Below are 21559 nucleotides of genomic sequence, written 5' to 3' on the forward strand. Positions count from 1 at the left end.
CAAACTCCTAATGAGGGCCTAGGTCTTGGAAGGCCTTTGCTTGTTCATGCAGGTTCAAGTGCTTCTTTTTAAATTATAGAAAATAGAATTCGCTCATCCAACATGGAGTGTTATCTAATTCTGAAATCATACAGCATTGTCAACATGACAAAGAGTCTAGATGGTCGGTAAAGGGGTGAGGTAAAAGGGGTCCTTGTATAACACCTAAAATCAAAGACATCATGAAGGCACAAAATTGAAAAGCACTGTATATATGTGGATCTATGATGTTGCTTTACATGGCATGCTGAGTGCAAGAATACACCATCTCCCTATTCTAATTTTCACTGTCACATTCACTGTCATCCATCTAAGATCATTTACCCTAATACATGAGAGAACGTTATGAATCTCCCTCTCCAATGCCTCCAATGGTAAGCACACACTAGTGATTTGAAGGTGCTCTCATATGTGATAAAACAAAAAAAGGCTTGGTAAAATAGTGTTTACTTCAGATCACACAAATTGGTGAATTGGGGAAGCTGGAATTGCTGACATCAAAAGTTAATGCTTTGTCCTTAATTCTTGGAGGATAGCATTAGATTGGAATGACAGGCATAATCCATATTTCATTTCTGGCAGTTTTACATAGTGTAAACTTTGCCCAAGGACATAAGAGTAGTTGACAAAAGACATACACTGTGTTCCATTTTTTTAAAGGGAGGTTTGTCTGGATTCAAAGGATGCTGAGCCAAGGCCAGTGTTTAAACTTCATTCCCCATGTTACATGCTCGACAGTTTTTGCCATTAAGCCACATCGCTTCTGTGAAAGCCTGGCTCGTTTTGGGCTTGAGGTTCCAAGAGCACCTCGAGTTGAGCCAGTGCCAAGCATCTGGCTCAAGCTTTGCTCAAGCTTTCAATGGCTCACCCACCTCTAAAACTATCAACAAAATGAATGTCCAGAAACTAAACAGAAACCAAACATGACCTATGGTGTACGTTGTTAGTTAGTTCCAATGGAAAATATTTGCAGCAGCAAGCAAAGAACTCATTAGTACAACGCTCATGGCACTGGCCAATTGATCCCCCAGATTGTGGTGGCTGTAGATTAATTTAAGAAAAGAGACCATGATGAGAGTCTACAATTTGACATAAAATTGCCTTTTCAAAGGTTAAAGGTGGTTCTTTGAACCCACATTTCAGTGCATCATGCCAATACAGGTCTAATGAATGCCAGGGACTGCAGGCGCTTTACTAGGGATAAAAGTCACTCTGTTTCTCCCTGATGCTCTCCATTCATTTCTACTGCTCCCTCCCCTCACGATGAATGTTTTTTTCTATTACTTGACACACTTTGTATCTGATGCACTTTCTTTAACCCATACATGCATCTCTCTTTCATCTTTCCCACCATTATCTTTTGCTTTACATCAAACTCTCTGATTCAATTTTCAGGGTGCAATTTACTCCAGACACTCTAATACTGGTCATTGAGATATTCCAAAGCACACATCAGAAGACACTATTAAAATAAAAAATAAGCATTCGACAAAGCAGAGAAAATTAGGTTGAGTCTGCTGTGATTTCTCCTGTAGGCAAATGCTAGCGTGGGCTCTTTCAGCACCCTTTAGACTGCTGAAAAATAAGCATTCCTACACAATGAATACAACTATGAAATTGTGATGTTGGTGAAAAGAGATCAAACTCAAAAGCAAAAAAGGTCTTTGCTCCTTATTTTATCCAAAAAGGAGTATTTTATTCAGGTGTAAGTGTGCACTGTGACAGCGTCATTCCCATTCCTATGCATTCCTATGCATCCTTTTGTCAGTTTCAATTTCCCTGATCATTTTTGGGGTCTCTCCTTCTCCAACAAAAATGGCTGTGTCCCTAGGAGGTGAGAGCCCTTTTACCCAATGGTGGTGCAGCAAATCCACCTTTACTGCAGGGTTAACAGGATTTTTCTGTGTTTGTGATTGCTTTAGAACTCTGTGCACTTTACCCTTGCTAGCCAGTAGTAAAATACCTCTGCTCCCCATTTTAACATGGCCAAATTGGCATACTGCAAATTGGCATATTTGACTCATCTACAAGTCCCTAGTCTGCGTTAGACAGTGTTGCCAGGACCTGGAAGGTGAATGCCAGTAGTGGATTGTGGCACCTACTGTGCTACCTACTTCAGTAACAGTGCAATCTGGCTTCAGGGCTACTATTGTAGCCTGAATGTAGCAGTGTAAAAACTGCAATTCAACCTCTCCTAACAAAACCCTTTTAAGAGACAAAACCTTAATAAGCCACCCCTCTTAAGGACTTGTAGCCCACAAGAGTGCATGGCACTTAAAAGTAGTACATGTAGAAATTTGATGTTAACATGCCCTTACCAGGACTAGCACCCAACAGCTATTTTCATCATGGTGTATGCCTAGCTGTCCTATGGGGAAAACCACAGTACAGATTTAAATACTAACACTGTATCTCAGGAATGGGACCAGTTAGAAAAATAATTATACAACTATATGTAATAGTTATCAAAATCCAAATCAATGTTGTACTCAGATTTTAAATGAATATTAAGAAAAGTAACTTTGAATTACCTTTTCCTTGCTTGAAGTTCCTGGGGGATAATTTGCATTTGGATCTCTAGCTTCTTCCAGCCAGTAATTAACCTTGAACAGGTGTGAAAAGATAGGGGGGGTGCTGTGTGCATCCTCTTTGACACTACAATTTCAAAGCCTGCTTGACAGGTCTTCTGGGTTTACATTTAACCCCTATCATACACTTGAAAGAGGAGAGAACCAGATGCTAAGATATTTCTTCTGGATCCACAGTCCATGGAAGGACATGGCATCTGTACTACCAGACTTATGTCTCTGGGCTTATTTTGGGGACAGTGGCAGCCTGAAACTAAGGGGCATATTTACAAGAAAGTGGTGCATCAAAGATGATGCACCACTTTTCTTGCACCCCCATTGCACCCCATAACGACACCATGTGCGTGCCGTATTTACAATATGGCGCACCATGGTGCATGTTAGGCCAATAGAGTCAAACATTTTGATGCTATAGTGGTGCTTTGGCGTATTAGCACCAAAAATTATAGAGCTAATCCACTAAAGTCAAGGGAGGCCCTTAGAATACAATGGGAGCGTCACTTTAATGCCTACTAAAAATGGCACAGTGAAAGCTTGTAAATTTCACTGCTCCATTTTTCTGGGCCTCCTAATGGGGGAACGCCCCACTTGCATACATTATGCCTGGCCCAAGGGGTTGCAAAGTGGCACAAAGCTTATATTGCGCTACTTTGTAAGTATACCATGACGAAAATGCCTCATTAACATCACATTAGCATAAAAAAACACACAAATATGGCTCAAGGAGGAGCAAGGGGCTTGTAAATATGCCCCTATGTTTTAGTGCTAGATGTGGGAGGACACTAGGATTACCATAGTACACTCCCTACATACACACACACGGTCCTCAGCGCCCAGGTTTACTGTTGTTGAAGACTTTTGCCATCCCAAAAATGCCCAAAGTGTGTAGGGTTTGCCCCAAGGAACCTTTACTTCATTGGAGAGGGCTTGCTTAGGAATCTTTACTTGTCTTGTCATTGGAGTTTTGTCATGTTGCTATCATTTTGCTTATTACTTACTGTATGTTTCTAATTCAGTTTGGAATTTTATTGTTTTGCATTTTGACTTTATTACTGTTTTGGTACTGCAGAAATACTGTACACAGTGCCCGAGGATAGCCTGTCTGCTTAATGCCACAGCCAAGGGGTTGTGCTCAGGTTAATTTGGTGACTTTGAGGGTTCACCCCCGACAAGGGTTGTGATTGTTTCTTAAGGTGAGTAGTCAACCCCCCCAAATAATAATCAAATTTCTTTCAGCACTCAATTCCTTTGTTCACACAACAGGATAGAGAACTAGTGCTGCTCCTCTCTATCACTACGGGCTGGATATGACTTGCACATTTTCAGCCTCTTGAAGTGAGGCCAGACCTACCACCCTTCCTTTTTAGGTATCAGCTAGGACAGTGGTTCCCAACCTGTGGGCCGGGGACCCCTGGGGGTCCGCAAAGCCTTCTCAGGGGGTCCGCGACTGCTTAGAAAATGTTATAATATTAGGTTCTGACTATTAGTAATGACTCAGTGGGGGTCCACGGATTCCAATAATGTTTCAGTGGGGGTCCTCGGGCTCCAGTACTGATAAATGGTGGTCCACAGAAGTCAAAAGGTTGGGAACCACTGACCTAGGAGATCACATATGCTGTCTATTTCAAGACATATTTGGGCTTTAATTATTAAAAGTGTCACTGCGCCTAGAGAAGCGGCACTTTTCTTGCACCTTTTAGCAGCCCCCCAACACTACCATGTGTGCGCCATATTTAAAATACTGCGCACCATGACGGTAGTCAGGGGGACTAGCGTCATAATCTTTGACGCTAGTCAGGTATTTTGCAGGACTAGCATCGAAAATTTTGACGCTAATCCTGCAAAGCACCCAGAGGCCTATTGAACACAATGGGAGCCTCCTTTTAATGCCTACACTTAGCAGATGTTAAACAATGCCGATGAAAATGGTGCAAAGGAATATGGTAAATTCCTTTGTGCCATTTTTACGGCTCCCCTAGTGCCGGAATGCCCCCTTCCATACATTAAGTCTGGCACAGGCATAATGTGGCACAAGGGGTACAAAGTTAAATATGGCGTGTCGTTTTTGCCCTTCTAACGTCACATTAGCATAAAAAAATGATGCTAATGTGATGTTGTAATGGCGCTAGGCCACCATAAATCTGGGCCATTGTTTGCTAACAATAGGCTTGAGGCAGCTCATTGATTTTTATTGGTTGGCTTTATTGTCACGCTCATTTGCTTGCCACGTATTGGCCAGCTTCCCTGGACGTTTCTTCCTCTTCTGCTATTTGTCCCTCCCCTTCTGCTGTTTGTACCTCACCTACCTTTCCCCTGCACCTGCAAAGGTAATAGGTTCCACTGCTACCTTTTCGAGCAATACTTTTTTCTTTTTGGTTAAGCATTGTATAAAAGTGCATATGCTTTCCAGCTGGCTACCTCATGCATTTTATGTTCTTTTTTCTCAGCACTGTGTTTCTCCCCTGGCCCTTCTTTTTTCTCTCAGTTGTTGTTCTTGGTTCTTCCCCACTGCTCTCCTTCAATTGCAGTTCTTGATTTCTCGCTCCCCTCTCCATTGTCAGTGTTTTCCTATCTCTGCCTGTCTACCCGCTATTGTTTATTTGCTACGAACCCAACCTGGCAACCCTCCACTGTCCAGGTGCCTCCCCATTCCTGCCCCTACACCCTCCATTATCCATGTGCTCGAACTAGTACATATACCAAGCAATTGGCTTTGCCAGTGTATTTTAGGCATACTGTACACCAGTGTGGCTGCTGTTCAGCATGGCTAAACATTAGTGGCATAGAGGAGAATGGCATGGAGTGTCATAGAGTGGAATGGTGAAGAGTGGAGTAGAGTGTTGTAGAGTGGAGTGTCAGCGAGTGTTGAGCATTGGAGTGGCATAGTGTGGAGTCACGTAGAGTGGCACATACTGGAGTGGCGTAGAGTGGACTGGTGTAGAGTGCATTTACGTAGAGTCTTGCAGAGAATAGTGGTGTAAGGTGCACTGACATTGAGTGCTTTGGCATTGAATTCAGTGGCGTACAATGCAGCGTCATAGAATGCAGTATCATAGATTAGAGTGGTGCATAATAGTGTGCTGAAGTGCAAAGGGCAGTGGTGCAGAGGGCTGTGGCACAGAGGGAAGTGGCGCAGAGTAGAGTGGCAGGGTAGAGTGCCATAGAGTGGAGTGGCATACAGTGGTGCACAGTGGAATGCTGTAGAGTTGAGTGATGCAGAGGGCAGTGGCACAGAATATAGTCGAGTGGCACAGAGGGTAGTGGTGAAGAGTGCAGAGTAGAGTCGAGTGGAATAGGCTGCAGTGTTGTAGGGGGGTGCAGAGTAGAGTAGCATAGAGTGGTGCAGAGTAGAGAATAGCGCTGTATAGTGCAGTGGCGGAGAGTGTAGTAGCACAGACCAGAGTAGTGCAGAGAAGAGTGGCAGAGAGGTCAGTGGTGGAGAGGGCAGTGCTGCAGACTAGAGTGTCAGAGTGCAGTGGTGTAGAGTGGAGTAGAGTGGTGTTGAGAGCACTGGCTTAGAGTACAGTGATGCAGAGTAAGAGTGCAGTAGTGCAGAGTGCAGTGACAGAGTGCAGTTGTGTAGAGTGCACTGGTTTAGAGTGTAATAGTTAAGAGTAGAATGGCATAGAATGCAGTGACATAGAGTGGAGTGGCATGGAGTAGAGTGGTGTAGATTGTTTCAGAGTAGAGTGAAGTGGCGTAGAGTGGAGTGGTGCAGAGTACAGTGCAGTTGCGTAGAGTGGCATAAAGTGTAATGACACCGAGTAAAGTGATGTAGAGTGCAGTGGAATGGAGTGTGGTGGTGCAGAGTAGATAAAAGTGGCATACAGTGGACTGATGTAGAGTGCAGGGGCACAGAGTTGAGGGTTACAGAGTAAAGTGCATTGTGTGTAGTGTATTGGCATAGAGTGCAGTGACATAGAGTGCAGTGTCGCAGAGTGCCTTAGATATAGTGATGTAGAGTGGAGCTATGAAGAGTAGTTTGGTGTAGTCTAGGCTGGAGTAGTGTAGAGTGCAGTGGTGAAGAGTTCAGTGGTGTAGAGTAGAATGGCAAAGAGTGTGCTGGCATAGAGTAGATAGGTATAGGGTAAAGCAGAGAGGTGTAGTGTGAAGTGGTGTAGAATGCAGTGGGATAGAGTGGAGTGGGGCAGAGTACAGTGTGATGTAATGGTGTAAAGTGGAGTGGTGCAGAGTAGAGAGCAGTGGTGTGTGGTGGTACAGAGTAGAATGGAGTGGCATAGGTCAGAGTACATGGTGTGGTAGCACACTGCTATTACAAACAACAAATTTTCCATTTAAACGACCATCATATTTGCACAGACATACAGTTTTACTAATAAAACTATTATACAGTGCACAGACAAAAATGTGTGGAAATTGAATCCCCTAGTATAATGATTTGTTTGATCATCCAACACAATTCATAAATAACAAAAAATGTGCTTGATTTGTGAGGTCATAATTCTGATATATTCTGAAATACATACTCAATTTATTTAAATGTTATTGGGTGCTAGAAAGAAATGTCCTATCTACCCCCTCAGTTTCCATCAAAATTTTCACATAAATCCTCTCACTTTGAAGTCAGAGACAGAAAAGTAAACACGAGCCCTCGGAAGACAGCCCCTGTCAATTTAATCTTGGTCCTTGAATACACAGCAAATGTTATGAGATAAAAACAAGATTTACAGGCTTGTTTACAGAAAGAAAGCACTCGGAAGGATACCGTAAATAGGGTTTTGGCAAGGGAAGGCAGCAACGTAATCTGGACAGACTTAAAACAAATAAAGCTAGCAAATGGAAAGCAAGAAAATGCGAGTTACAGACACAAAATAGCATGCAATGAGCAGAATGCATTTCTAGGTAAACTTGTCCCCAAGATGTCTTTAGCATACCAGACAACTGGGCTGTCTTGTAAGCTGCGACCTAAAACATACTTGATTCTTTTTGTAGGCAAATGCATGTGTGTTGACACATGCCTACAAAATGACACAATAACTGCGTCATAGAGGTTTTGTTTTACTTTGTTTTCAACCATGTAGCAGAGCAGCCACATTACTGGCTACAAATATTTGCCAAATCTTGAATTCTGAAGGTTTTTTAAAATATAAACTGTAAGGATTTGAAAAGAGAGGGCTACTTCAGATTCAACGGCAGAACATCATCAGTAAAGATTACCTCCTTCAGCCAGAACTTTCTTAAATAAGGACACATGGAGAACATATGGACATCGTGTGCTTCAATGTCACTGGACCTGCGTCAGTTGCGCTGTGTATTACATTTAACTCTCTTCATCTTAGTAGACTCATGAGCTGTGTCAAAACATGTTCTTTGGTCCAAGTTTGGTAATAATCTGTCCTAAGATATGTGCGTTCTCAATGGGAATCAAATTAAAATTCACCTTTTAGGATCTGTTTTAAAACTCCATCACCCCCTGACTAATAAAAAGAACAACCCCCAGGATTGCCTTTCAGAAGGCACACGCCTTGCGAATGTTTTGGAATGAGATGTGAAATGGGGACAAAGTTAAGATATTTAAGGTAACTTTGGTATAGTCAAGGTAAGGTTTAATATGGACTATTCATGCAATTTGATCTGGAGGTCAGCAGCTTGGGTGTCAAATGAAGAACCAGAATTTCTGGATACTGTGAATCCCCGTACTCCTACTGTCTCCCGAAGATTCACAAAGGCAGGACACCACCTCCAGGTCATCCCATAGTCTCAGGGATTGGATCTGTCCTCGAACCCTTATCTACATTTTGTGATCACTTTCTACTGCCTCTTGTACAACAATCTATGACTTACTTGAGGGACAGAAAAGATGTCCTCAACCTCATTGAATCTATTAACTCTACAGTTTACGTACATGCTCTCATCACCCTTGATGTTGAGGCATTGATACTAATATTCTGTAGGAAGCTACACTAAAGGTAGTTGACCGCCGGGAACTGGATGGCGGTAGGGGGGGTCGGAATCCCCTCGGCGGCGCAGCTAGCTGCGCCGCCTTGGAGGATTCATACGGGCGGCGGCACACTGGTGGGAGACCGCCAGTGTTGCCGGTCTGACCGCGGCTTTACCGCCGCGGTCAGAATGCCCTGCGGGGCACCGCCGGCCTGTCGGCGGTGCTCCCGCCGACCCTGGCCCCGGCGGTCTAAGACCGCCGGGGTCAGAATCACCCCCTTGGTCTTTAGGAAAGCCTGGGCACAGATCGCCTGGAAATGTACGCGCGATTGGCTCGTCCTTATCATTAATACATCCAGACGACTAGCAGAATCTATGGCCATACAGATCACCTTCATGGAAAACACACTTAAAACTACAGTTTCTATTGCTGCATTTAAGAGTGGACTGGCGGAAATTAATTCCGATCTGAATGAAACTAAAGAATTTCTAACACAACAAAAGATCACTAAATTACAGAAAGATATCAACAAGTTTAATATAGAGAAGGTCTATCCGTATATTAAAGAAGACTACACCGCAGATACCCAATCCGTATCATCAGATGAATCCTCCACCTCAGGTAGAAGACCTCGTAAATACAGCCAAAGTTCTTCTTCTGATGGTTGGAGCACTGAGGACGAGAGATCACAACCTTATTACAACTTTCCCCAGTATCATCCGGGCCAACCATTGACATGGCAACAACCCTTCCCCTTCTACCAACCCCGTCCCATGTTACCCTACTTGCCTTTTTTAGGTCACGGCAGGGGCAGAGGAAGAGGCAGAAGGCGAGGAAGAGGCAGGAGAGTCCACTGGTCCCAAGAAGAACCACAGATGGTCACGCGGAGCCAGGGCAAGATCCAACAAACAAAGACCTAGTGTTCAATTTGTCCTCTAGACCTCTCTCTCTTGATGAAACGAGAGCCCTGAATTTGGCTCTGTTCCTACTCCTAAAGATGATATTTTCCGGTTACAATGTGAACTCTCACAGTTTTTTAGGAAAATCAGACTGCAATTCTTCTTTAAAGATAAACCTATTGATAATTTACCTTCAGACTCCGGTCTGAAGAAACCTTCCAAATTCATGCCACCCTCATCTTCAATATCTTGCGAGGTTTTGGCATTTGAGAAAGCAGTCACCACGGATTTAACCAAAATACGACCCAAACACAAGTTTGTCAATATACCCAAAATTGAGAGTGATGCCCATAGAGATTTAGCAGCTGACACTAGCATTATCATAAAACCAGCGGATAAGGGTGGGGCCATTGTTGTAATGAATACAGAAGATTATAGACAGGAGTGCTTACGTCTCCTGGGTGACTCTACCTATTATGCTCAGATTGATCACGATCCCACAGCCAGATTACAAATTGAGATCCGAGGAATGATAGAGGAAGCCTGTGGGAATTCCTGGATATCACAGAAAGAAGCAGAATTTCTGGATACTGTGAATCCCCGTACTCCATACTTCTACTGTCTCCCGAAGATTCACAAAGGCAGGACACCACCTCCAGGTCGTCCCATAGTCTCAGGGATTGGATCTGTCCTCGAACCCTTATCTACATTTTGTGATCACTTTCTACGGCCTCTTGTACAACAATCTATGACTTACTTGAGGGACACAAAAGATGTCCTCAACCTCATTGAATCTATTAACTCTACAGTTTACGTACATGCTCTCATCACCCTTGGTGTTGAGGCATTGTATGCTAATATTCCGCAGGAAGCTACACTAAAGGTAGTTGAGACATCCCTTCTGTCTGCAAGATTGGATTCAGCAACCCCGGTTCATTTTATAATGCATTATGCTAGCCTAGCCATGACAAAACATTTTTTTAAATTTGAAGACAAGCTATTCCATCAGATTCGAGGCACCTCAATGGGTAGTACCTTTGCCCCAAGTCTAGCCTGTGTGTATATGTATGATTTTGAAAAACACTTTATTTTGCCAGATTATAACCCCTTTTTTGATAACATCAAACTATGGCGTCGGTATATAGACGACATTTTGGTCATCTGGCATGGGCCTATCTCAGAAGTAGATAATTTCACTACTTGTGTGAATGGTTTGGACCCCTTTTTTAATTTTACATCGATAGTTTCTACCACCAAGATTCCATTTTTAGATTTGGTGATCAGTATTGAGGAAGGTAAACTACAGACTTGTACTTATCAAAAAACTACAGACCGTAACAGCTTATTACTGTATGACAGCCACCACCCAAAAGCACTCAGAGACAATTTACCGTATGGGCAGTTTTTGCGCCTACGACGAAATTGCAGCAATTTACATTTATTTGACACCCAAGCTGCTGACCTCCAGATCAAATTGCATGACCGTCACTATCCAAACAGAGTGATAAATACGGCTTACAAAGGAGCTAACTATAGTGATAGGGACTCATTATTACAGTTGACCCCTAAATCTTCTGAAAATAAATTGACCTGCGTATCTACATTTACGCCATTATCAAATACTGTCAAGAAAATAATTAACAAAAGATGGCCTGTTCTTTGTAGTGGAGGTGAGAACATCTCAAAACCACTCTTTGCTTTCAAAAGGACCACCAACATTAAAGATATGTTGGTCCACACTCGACCGAGACCTCTCATTACCTCGACCAGACAAAGGTCCTTGTGGGATCTTCCCCCAGTTAAGGGCCATTTTCCGTGTGGAAACTGTAACGTATGTTCACTCACTAAACGGATAGAGATCCTTGATTTAGAACCTATACTGATATGGCGATTGATGAAACATACCAATTGCAATACTCACAATTGCATTTATTTGATTACCTGCCCGTGCAATTTGCGGTATGTAGGGATGACTACAAGAGCAGTCAAAGTTAGGATAAATGAACACCGCAGCAACATTCGATGTGGACGTGCCACAACCAAACTTAGCATCCATTTTATAGAAGATAATCATACTCCGGATGACATGTGGTGGGTTGTATTACAGACTTGTGTACAGAAAGAGACCTGTCCACTCTTTGAACTTGAACAGCACTGGGTCTATAGACTTACGATCATCTTCAACGGTTAAATGATGACATTCCATGGTTTAACCTTTACCTTTAAACACTCGTATGGCCTAATAGTTACCCACCTCTAATGACTTCTTATTGATTGACCAGGAATGGTGTTGTAGTCTACAACGTAGACATTAGGATTACCATATGAGTCGAATGAGAGCACATCGTCATGTTGGTTCACCAACCGTTATAATATTTTTGGTGACTCACATACTCAAAACCACAAATTACCTTGCTTTTCAACGCCCCTATTCTCATTTCGATTTATCGGGTGATTATTGACTTATAAATTACCTTTGATCTAACATGAGCTTAAGATGGCCGCCATATTCCGTGTTGCAGCAATGGATTCTGAGTTTCCTTTCTTTATTTCTATTATGACACACTACGGCTCTAATTTGCTGTGCGTGTTTGAGTTGCCTAGCAACAGTAACAGAAAAATGCTGTTCACGCGCTGTATACTCGCGCTATTTATATCCCCTGACGAACGTCTCCCAGTATGTTCGGGAGCGCAGCCAGGGGTAGGTGACACACGCTACACTGGGTGACTTGAATGTGAGTACCATCGGTCTGTTACAGTCCGCTTGTTTCCATTGTTATTTACGAGCGTGGCACGGATCCCGAAGCTCGGGAGCTGTGGGTTGCGTCTGGTTATTAGTTAGTTTACATGGGAGATGCCAAGGATTCGGATCACGAACCGGGCTCTCCCTTTACTGTGAGACCACATTATCTCTTCCGTGACTTACGGATTAACTGAGTCTTGAGACAAGATTTTGGTGTTTTTAGTGCATTTTTCAGAACAGTGCATCCTCCTAATTACTACTTAGCACTTACTGGGTATAAGTAAGGACTTTTACTTTTTAACTATCTTCATACACATCGAGTTATGACTATTGAATGACTGGATTTGTGTTATGATCTTTATCAGTATTAATGACTACAGTAGTGTGTTTTCTAGAGTTGAAATGGAATTGATCAGATGTTTTTTTCAGATTTTAAACACTCTCTGCTTCAATATGAATCAAGTTCTTAATTATATGATAACAGAGGTGCTAGTTTTTCTTTTTGTCTTTGTTCATTTTATACCCAGAGTTGTTGTAGACCTGGCTACTAGCCTGCGTGATCCCATGAAGCCCATTCCCGATTTGGGATGGTAAGCTCTCCTGTACTTATCTAGCATGGGTTGCTACCATCCACTTTACCACCTATGTGTTGCACAGTTTGCCACTTTTATTTTTATTTTTGCTTGGTCAATTTGATTGGGCAATCATTATGACGATGAAATGTTTATGACGAAGTTATGCAGTGTTAATCTTTTTTCTTCATATCTCTAGAGTGACTAATAGGAACATCAAGTCTGGGTTAAAGTGAACTTGGGTAAGGACTGTTGACGTCTTGACTGTGAATATCAGAGTGCAGTAGTCTAATTTTTGTTTTTTGTTTTTTTTCATTGGAGAAGTGTAATGATATACTAGGTCCTGAAGAAGCGTCATAGAATCCCTTTGGACCAAAAGAGGCGCGAAACATGTCGACCTCATTTTGAGGAATGTCTGGTAATTACTGACCTCCTCTACGCCTTATTGAATCTTCTAGTGAGTGTTTGAGCATTATCTCTATCTCACTCCCGTATTACTTTTAATCTTGGCCATTACCTAACATCAATGAATAAATAAATACTCAGTGAGGGTTCTGAGCCAATTTTATCTTCTATCGATCTCTCCTTTTCCTTTCGGACCCATATTTGGGTTCTGTGGCATCATCGAGAAAAGATCTCCGGCAAAGAGCCCCCCTTCGGGGGGAGCCCGTCAGACATTGCTGCGCCGGTCTAACAAGGAGCCGTCCGATGATGAAGCATGACACCCAATACGGTGTTTGAGGACTCTTGCTCCTATTAATTAGGACTCCCTTGTATTCTTCATTGTTTTTGGAATAGTGTATTGTATTATATAACTATAGCTCGTAAGAGTCTGTGGTATATCTATCCCATCATTTCCGAAGGTCTCTTATACCAACCAGAGGTATAGGGTTCACTTCTAGTAGTTCTATGCACTAATTCTAGAGCTAGTGTATTGAAAGAACTGATTTTTTTATTTTTTATTTTCTCACTTCGTACCCTATTTAACATGCAAGCCCAAACATATTTAAGTGCCCGTGAAGCACCTAGGCCATTGAGCAACATGTGAAAGATTGTAAATTACGACATTTTTACTAAGCTTTCATTTGCATAAATTTAGGATGCACATTTGTAATACAGAATAATTGGACAGTCATAAGGAGATATTTATTCAGAAAATACGCTCACTTTTTGGCAATCTCTAAAATCAAGTTTCCTGACCTTTCTCATGGGGGAGGACAGAAAGTATAGATAGTAATCAGGCAATGCCCAATCCGGCTTTTCTGACAGACCTACTTAATTTCTCACAATTTAGTAAAGCAATCCTTAAAAGTGAACAAGCTAAGAAACTATAGAGTGGAGATATCCGGATGGCCTTTATAGAGCTTCATATGGCACGCCGCCTAAGAGGAAAATCAGTTTGGGCAACTTGAGCATTTTGGCATGGGTGTCAACAGCAGTTTATTCAGGCTACTCATTAATCCCTGGACTATTACTTACTGTATCAATTATTTTCAGGTCTAACTATCTCATCTTGGTTTAACAATTGTGATATGTGTGGACGTAATTTACCACACAACAAATAACATTAAGCCAATATTTAGGGGGTACAAAAATTCCAAAATGAAATTTTCTTTGAATCTTTTCAAGCTTAGTATACTTTCAAAATAGCTGCAAAATTTAAATAGCAAGAAAAGTATTATTACAAAATAAAATGTAAAAAATGACGCTTTTCGTTGTGGAATCCTCACTAAAATATGTTTTTTTCACCAGCAATGTCATCTGCAAAGCACATTTTATTGAGTTTAGTATTCAGTGTGAAGTTGTCAGGATTGCTTTGAAGGGATGAACTTCCCCAAAGGATATTGTTGATAATCCCAATCCTCCACCTGTTCCAATCAAGATAATGAATGCTAATATTTCAATAAGGAACCAAGGGAATATTGGGGAAGGGTGAGGCACTGGAAACACCAGTTCGGAACGGTAATCTTGCACACAAAACAATACAATGCAAACAATTAGAAATCTTTCTGATAAACTCACGAACTGTAGATGCATGAAAAAAGCAAGAAAGTAGCTTGTATCTGGCTTGGAAAGGGAGAACCGCAACTAGACTTGGTTCTAAAAGGATGCAGCTCCAGAAAAGAATACACTCAGGAGAGTCAGGCAGGCAGCAGAGATGCATTAACAGTAACATGTCAATGGAGACACCGAAGAGGAGAGATTCGAGAAAAAGGTAAGGAGAGTAATGGGAAAGAGAAGCAGAAGGAAACATGAATGTATGTGAGCCAGAAGGAATGTGAAGGGTTGTAGCAGAAAGACGAGATGAAGGGACTGGGAACCGAAAAGGAAGAAAAACAGCACAATGTATGAGCATATTGCTATGTGTGTGATCAAAAGCAGTGTCGAAATAACCAGGAATATTTCCAAGCACTTACTTAGTCCGTGGCACTAAGTAGGTACTCTTAAATACTGTCCTAGCTCCCGTTGCCCCGGAAATTCCGCCCTCTGCCCAGAAGCAAAATTCTATGATGTTCTGCGCTGCTTCCCAAGTCTTTTTTTTCTCATTTTCCATTCTAGACCCTTTCTGACTTTGTATGAGTCTCCAAACCTGCAATAGTAATTTTGAATCTTTGTCACTTTTCAGAGATGTTCACTCCGATTCCTGGCAGCACCCCCACCCAAAGACCACTTCCCTTTGAACCCTTTGTGGATCTAGTTTTTTTATGAAATGAGTGTGCAACGGTGCTGTGAACCTGGAAGAATGAACCAAAGAACAGGGCTCCCAAGACCTTTCAGAGGCATCATATTCCTTCCATTAAATTAAGTACCATAAGTGTCCAAACGTAATGTGGGAATCAACCCACATTGATTGATAAAACCCCATGTTCCTGAGAGTCATCTACAGGGACCTAAGTAGGAGGTATTCCTCCATCTGCTATGGCAGACTTGCCTAGGGAGAACTGAAATTCTGGCTGGACCATACATCTACTACATAAATGAAGCTGCACGGCTAATGATCCAACTATAGATTACAATCTTTTGATGCAGGGCAGCACCGTAAGCCTTGCTGCGCTGCCCTGCATCAAAAGAAAAGGGTAGGAATGCGCTCTATCTATCAGACACTTTGCATTCCTGTCCTTTTCCCCTGTGTTGTCGCACAGAGGGCTGCCATGCACCAACGCAAGCACCTTTGCATCATTGTGCAAGGATGTCTGCGTTGCGGGGATGATTGCTTTTCAGCTGGCTGGGACGACCATGAGAGGCATTTTCCTTTTTCTATGTGTGCTGCAGATTACAGCACGCATAACAAAGGAAAAAAATTGGAAAAATAAAGGTATTTCTCCTCATTGTGCCTCCATTATGCCTCCCTGTGGAGGCGTGGGCTTCTAACGCATTCCCATGTTTACAAATCCTTTTAAACCTGGGAATGCGTCAAAATCCATGGGTGATGCTTGGGAACAGACACTGAAGACCCCTGGAATGCCTCTTTGATGGAGTAAGGCAATGCAGTGACTTTGCGTGGCCTTGTAGATATGGGCCTGCGCCATAGGTGTGTCATAAAAAGTGATGCACCGCAAGCCGTTTGTAAATATGGCCCTCAGTCTCTAACATAATAACTGGAAGCTGGTCTACAATGCCTATCTGCCTATTCAATATGCTCTGTGTTGGCCTTCAGTACATTTTGATAGACTATTTTTTTTACTTCTTTGATGTGCACAATATATGTGTTACTGGAGAAACAGAGGTGAAAGACTGGAAAAGTGCATGGGTGAATACCATAGTGTAGGAGGCTGTCTCTCTATATAATGTACGAAAAAGACTTGCACTGTTCAGAGAGTCCAAGCAACCCCACTTTGGTTTCCAGAGGTAAAAATCAGACCATCTAATGCTCTGTTTTTCTGGTAGTGTGGGCGAGCAGTTAGGCTTATCTTGGAGATGTGCTAAGCATTTGCTCTTCTCACAGTATCAATAAATGTGAACACACACTCAGAAGAATAACTCAAGACCAATTCACAAAAATACATTGGATTTTTATAAAATTCTGAAGACCAAAATTATCAATATACAGTAAGTACTTCAAAAGTTTTTAAAAATTTAAAAAATATATGATTTTTGTGTGTAACTACGCACCATAGGAATAAATGGGACAATCTTTAAAAATGCATGTAAAATCAGGCAATGCTCTCAAGTTTTGTTGCTGGTGCACAATGGAGAAGAGGACCTCTTTGAAACACAATCCACAGATGGACTTAAAAGTACATCCTGGGGGTCCCCTTGGAGGGTAGAAGTCGTAAGGGGTTAGAGACCTCTAGAGCAAAGCTGGTTTGGTATTGCGAGGGCCAGGGAGGCCATGTGCAGATAGGTCATCAAAGATTCGTTTGTCAGGTTTCTTTGTTGCCAGCAGCAGGTCCCTTGGAGTGTAGATTGCAGGTCAACAGGGCCACTCTGGGAGGTGGTTCTTGGGTGTCCTGAAGTCCCTTGACTGATGCTTGCTTCTGGGCTTTTGAGAGTCCAGAGTGGACTTTCCTTCTTGGTGTCCAATGTGGGGCGTCCAATACCCCAGGCAACGGTGCTTCGTAGGCCCTGAATGTCGCAGTGCTACCAAACCTGGGCAGGTTTTGTCCTTTGGGTCAGTTGTGTGGATTTTGGTCAGGCTGTTAGGTCCAGTTCATTGGTCAGTGGTCGGTTAGTGAACTGGACTTCACTGGTTCCCTGCTTGCAGGTTGCAGGAGAGTGATACCTTAACTCTGAGGGAGGTTTTGGTGATTTTTTAGAAGGCTGGAGGTGCTCTGGGGTTTTGTTGAGTCCTTCAGGTTTCCAGGTGACAGCTCAACAGCGATTGTCGAGTCCTAGGAGCAGCAGGCAGGGTTTGGCGCCTTTTTCTTTGTGCAGCAGGATTTCTGTTTTTGAGCCTCGGGTTTTCTTTGTTCCTGGTCTTCTTGTGTCCATCACATCTGATCTGTAGGTCTAGGAATGCCCACTAAGTACTGCATTTAGTGGGTATTAGGGGGAGTACCTAGTAGTGGCCAATGAGTCACCTACCTTAGGATGGCTACACCCACTAAGTGACCGCCTCCTGTGGAAAGGGGTCACATCCCTAACCCTGACTGGCTATTTTCCTACCATCCACGATGGAGGAAAATGAAATGGAGTGGTCACCTCACCCGCCACACCTGAGTGGTGGTGCAGGCTGATGGGGGCCATTCCTCCTACTCTGGCTAAGGTTTCCTGCTGGTTTTCCCACTCAAAGTGGGGGAAATAACATTAGGTGGCCATCTGCTGCTAGCAGCAGAGGCGGGGTCAGATTTCAAAGTTGGTAAAGCCTTTGAGGCTGAATGCTGGTGCAGGGGGGCTGCCTGGGGGAGGAGGTGTAACACCTCCACCCAGGAAAGGCTTTGTGTTCTGGCTCCTGAGAGCCGAGGCTCTCAGCGTAGGAGTCCAGACTTGTGTCTAGTGGTGGCATGCTCACTAAGAACTTCTAAGGTGCCCTCTGGGTATGTTTTATAATAAATGCAACACTGGCATCCATGTAGGTTTATTAGTCTAAGTTATTTGATACCAAACAACCCAGAATTCAGAGAAGCCATCATGTAGCTGGGAAACTCGTAATGACCAGTGTCCAGCACATGCATTTGCTATGGCTTTCCTGTACACTTACTATGTCTTAAGGGTTTTCAAAGACACAGTGGGGGCATATTTGCTCATGCACACATATACCCTCACATGCATTATAGTGTACCCTGCCTTAGGGGGCTGTAAGGCCTGCCAGAGGGGTGACTTACCTATACTGCCTACAGTTAGTGGACATGGCACTCTTGGTGAGTGTCCTGTTGAGTTTGCACTTCTAAATACACCTTGACTTGCACTTGCAATAGCAGTCTGCATGAGGCTGGTGTGGGACGTCTCAGAGTGGCAACATTTGTGCTGCCGCTCTGGGGGGCCCTCTTCAGTACAAATGCCCTAGGTACCAGTGGTGCCATTTACTAGGGCTTACAAGAGAGGATGAAGTGGCAAACTTAGTACAGTTTTGGAGAAAGAAAGCAGGCCTTGAGAACCTGTTTAGCAGGCCTAGGGCACTTACAGTTTGAAGCCACATAATTTTCCAGGCAAAAAGTGGGGGGACAACCATGCTCAAAAGAGGCCCTTTCTCACACATAAAAGCAACAAAAAAGGAAGATTACCGCTTTCGTGAGCAAAGGGTTGTTGTAAGCAAGCTCAGCCAAGGAGATCAATTCACTCAAGTCTGGTAATTCATCAGGTAGCAACTGAGGTACTTCTCTTTTGCTTGATTTGCTCTCTCTGTTTATCCACCAATTCGGAGATGACAACTGGTAGACAGAAAATGTTTTATTTCTGTTGTTCTCATCACACTTCTTTCCAAATGTTAGCAATGAACAGGAGTCCTCGGTCCAGTAGGATGATTTCAGGGAATCCGTGAAGTTGTAACACAATTTTCAGGACAGTTTGAGAGACCAACTGCTGTAGATAACTCATTCAAAGAGATCATATCCATTTGATGAGGGAAGTTCCACCACAAAGTCCATTGAGATTGTTGACCAAGTTTGAGATGGCATATGAAGAGACTATAACAGACCCGCAAGATTGGCAGTCAGACCTTAGGTTTGAGCATAGCTAGCACATTGTCATACACACTACTTGACAGCTATGTCCATAAAGGGCCACCAAAAATGTCTCTGTAATGATTAATGCATTTTTTTTTATCAGAGATGGCCTTACAAAGGCAAATCATGACACCATTTCAAAGCCTTAAGATGATGATCTTTATGCAGCACATACAATAAGCCCTTTTGGAACTGCAATGTATGTACTTACTTATGTTTTTTTCTCTATATCTATTGTTAAGCTTTGAAATGTTCTTGTTGAATCCCGACTTGTTTCAAGAACTTTTCAAATAAATCATATTAATTGATTGTGACTGACAGAATATTGGGTGTTGTAGATGTTACTTTTAGTTCTTCCCTTTGTCGAGATAAGGCGTCCACTAAGCTATGTCTATTCCCAGGTGTGTAACTTATTTTGCACTGAAATCTTAATAAAGGAAAAGGATCCAGTGAGCATGTTGTTCATTTAAACATTTAATAGATTTAAAATATGTTAGATATTTATGGTCAGTCCAGATTGTAACCTCATGCAAGGCTCCTTCTAGATAATATCTCCACTGTGTAAGCAACTCCTTGATTGACAGTAGCTCCTGTTATAAACATTATAATTGCATAGTTCACCACTAGATGGACTGACCCTGTCTTTGGATTTCTTTGTGACAAGACCATTTCCATACCAAAAGCTGAAGTATTGATCTATACTATGAGTGATTAGTTGATATTTGGATGTGAAAGAATCGATGCTGTGGTAAAGGTTGTCTTGAGTATTTGAAATACCTGTTTCTGATATTCCCCCATATGAATGGTTGTCTTTTCTGTGCGAGACGTGTTATGGACCCCTGATGCACAGTGTTGGATTAAATGTCTGTAAAAGTTCACAAAATGTCTGAATTTCTTTGACTGTCTTGGGGTACTGGCCACTCTTAACAATGCCTTGACATTATCAATGTACATACTGATGCCTTTTCCTAACATCTGTAACCACTGAAAGGTTACTTGTGAGAGTTTAAACATGCATTTTCAACTTTGGCATATAAAAAATATTTTTGTAATTGGGACAAGACTTCTCTAACACGCATTTAAAGTTATTTTAGGTTTTTTAGTAAATTAGGATATCATCCATATGCAGCCATAAAAGTATCCAACATATTTCGAAAAATATAATTGGCAAAGTGATTGAACACTACAGGGATATTGCTTAAAACAATGTCCTTGACAAATTCTCATAGTGGCCATAAAGAGTGTTAAGTGTTGTTTTGCACCTATCACCCTTACAAATTTGGACCTGATTATAGGTCCTCTAGAGATGTAATTTTGAGAAGACTTGAGTTTCTTTAATTTAGCCCAAACAGCTCAAGGCTGTTGGCATTCAACTCTCTGTAGTTATTGCAAGGGCTATTTTCTCTATTTGGCTTATCTGGTCTTGATATGAAGATGATGTGTGTGCCTGTAGGTGATGTAGAACAACAGATACAGCTTTTCTCTATGCTTTTATTGAGGTAATGTTTCAGTACTTCACCCTTCTTGATTGTTACCAAATTGTTTTAGCAACTCAATAGCACAATCTTACTCTTGTTGTTGCAGAAGTATGGCAGCCCGTTTTCGGCTAAACCCCACCATGGAAGAACTTGTATGCTGCTGGAAACTTTTCTTTGAGCTTCTCCACTGGTAGCGATGTGCAAGGTTCTTTCTTAATGGCTGGACATATTAAAGGCTGGGACTCTGGCATATCCCTCCAATGAGTTTGCAGAACTCTGAATAAAATTAATAAATTTGATATCCCAATCAATAGTTGGACTGCATCTACATAGCCACAATGTGTCTACTGCAATAGAGAAAGCTGGAGCAACTATGTTGTCAAATTTTAAGTTTAACAACTCCGTATGTCCTGATTATATAGACATCGTGAGCTTTTTGGTCCTTACTGCTTCAGATGTGAGGCAAGTACCATTATTTCGTTGTATTTCCTCTGATCTTTTCTTATCCTGTGTGGGTATGCTGACCACTTTGTGAACGTCTGTGTCCATAAAACAACTTGTAGCCTCAGAATCAAGTAAGGCACACAGTTCAAGACTTTTATTTTCAGAAATGTGCTCCCATAGTGACAGGCGAGTTGACATCTGGCTGTCTTTCAGTGATGGGATGACTCAACTCTGAAAAGACTAGGGAAATTCTTGGTGAAACTACTAAAATAAAGGCAGAATTCCTCTT

At 42.3% G+C, this 21559-nt stretch overlaps 1 long non-coding RNA gene across 1 annotated transcript in view; it reads left to right on the plus strand.

Moving 5' to 3' along the window:
• Positions 1-21137, plus strand: part of LOC138299496 (uncharacterized) — a 374925-nt gene extending 353788 nt beyond the window's left edge. Inside the window, exon 3 of the long non-coding RNA XR_011204758.1 lies at positions 20933-21137. This is a non-coding gene — a long non-coding RNA (uncharacterized lncRNA). The remainder of the gene's footprint in view (positions 1-20932) is intronic.
• Positions 21138-21559: the final 422 nt, after the last annotated feature.

Source organism: Pleurodeles waltl, chromosome 6 (assembly GCF_031143425.1).
Source record: "Pleurodeles waltl isolate 20211129_DDA chromosome 6, aPleWal1.hap1.20221129, whole genome shotgun sequence".
Lineage (NCBI taxonomy): Eukaryota > Metazoa > Chordata > Amphibia > Caudata > Salamandridae > Pleurodeles > Pleurodeles waltl.